The sequence below is a fragment of the Palaemon carinicauda genome, chromosome 11 (assembly GCF_036898095.1).
Source record: "Palaemon carinicauda isolate YSFRI2023 chromosome 11, ASM3689809v2, whole genome shotgun sequence".
Lineage (NCBI taxonomy): Eukaryota > Metazoa > Arthropoda > Malacostraca > Decapoda > Palaemonidae > Palaemon > Palaemon carinicauda.
The window spans coordinates 50,312,935-50,314,845 of NC_090735.1; positions in this window are offsets into that span (position 1 = coordinate 50,312,935).

Genomic DNA, 1,911 nt, shown 5'->3' on the forward strand with positions numbered 1-1,911 from the left:
ATTGGGAAGTATGGCGTACCAGGTGGAAATGAGAGTGGTGAGAGACTGGTAGATATGTGTGTTGAACAAGAGATGGTAATAAGTGCTAGCTTTTTTAAAAAGAAAGATAAAAAAAAGTATACATGGGTAAGAGTGGCAAATGGAAGAGTAGTAGAAAGGGCATTAATGGATTATGTGTTGATAACTAAAAGAATGTTTGGAAGATTGAAAGGCGTGCACGTGTTTAGGGGTATGGCTAACGGTATGTCTGATCATTTTTTGGTTGTAGCAAAAGAGTGGGGGAATAGAGTAGGTGGATGTAAAAGGGAGCTAGTGAGGGTTGAAGAGCTAATAAAACCGTGGGTAAAAAGTAAATATCAGGAAAGGTTGAAAATGGCATATGACGAGGTGAGAGTAAGAGAAACTGGTAATTTAGATGAGGAGTGGAAGTTAACAAAAGAAAATTTTGTTGGGATTGCAAGTGATGTATGTGGCAAGAAGGTTGTTGGAGGCAGCATGAGGAAGGGCAGTGAATGGTGGAATGAAGGAGTTAAGGTAAAAGTGGAAGAGAAAAAGAGGGCTTTTGAAGAATGGCTGCAGAGTAATAGCATAGAGAAGTATGAAAAATATAGAGAGAAAAAGGTGGAAGTAAAGCGCAAGGTACGTGAGGCAAAGAGGGCAGCTGACCTGAGGTCAGGGACTGGGTCAGTCATATGAAGAGAATAAGAAGAAGTTTTGGAAAGAAGTGAAGAGAGTAAGGAAGGCCGGCGCAAGAATTGAAGAGACAGTGAAAGATGGAAATGGAAGGTTGTTAAAAGGAGAGGAGGCAAGGAAAAGGTGGGCGGAATATTTTGAAAGTTTGCTGAATGTTGAGGATGATAGGGAGGCAGATATAATTGCTGTTCCAGGTGTTGAAGTGCCAGTGATGGGAGATGAGGATGAGAGAGAGATTACAATAGAGGAAGTGAGGAGAGCACTAGATGAAACGAGAGTAGGAAAAGCATCTGGTATGGATAGTGTGGAAGCTGAGATGTTGAAGGAAGGGGGTGTGACTGTACTTGAATGGTTGGTGAGATTGTTCAATGTGTGTTTTGTGTTGTCAATGGTACCAGTAGATTGGGTCTGTGCATGTATTGTACCACTATATAAGGGTAAGGGAGATGTGCATGAGTGTTGTAATTCAAGGGGTATTAGTTTGTTGAGTGCAGTTGGAAAAGTGTATGGTAGAGTACTGATTGATAGGATTAAGGATAAAACAGAGAATGCAATCTTGGAAGTACAGATTTTTACAGTTAGGCAGATATGCGAGAAATATTTAGCAAAAGGTAAGGAGGTGTATGTTGCATTTATGGATCTGGAGAAAGCATATGATAGAGTTGATAGGGAAACAATGTGGAATGTGATGAGGTTATATGGAGTTGGTGGAAGGTTGTTGCAAGCAGTGAAAAGTTTCTACAAAGGTAGTAAAGCATGTGTTAGAATAGGAAATGAAGTGAGCGATTGGTTTCCGGTGAGAGTGGGGCTGAGACAGGGATGTGTGATGTCGCCGTGGTTGTTTAACTTGTATGTTGATGGAGTGGTGAGAGAGGTGAATGCTCGAGTGCTTGGACGAGGATTAAAACTGGTAGACGAGAATGATCATGAATGGTAGGTAAATCAGTTGTTGTTTGCGGATGATACTGTACTGTTAGCAGACACAGAAGAGAAGCTTGACCGACTAGTGACAGAATTTGGAAGGGTGTGAGAGAAGGAAGTTGAGAGTTAATGTGGGTAAGAGTAAGGTTATGAGATGTACGAGAAGGGAAGGTGGTGCAAGGTTGAATGTCATGTTGAATGGAGAGTTACTTGAGGAGGTGGATCAGTTTAAGTACTTGGGGTCTGTTGTTGCAGCAAATGGTGGAGTGGAAGCAGATGTACGTCAGAGAGTCAATG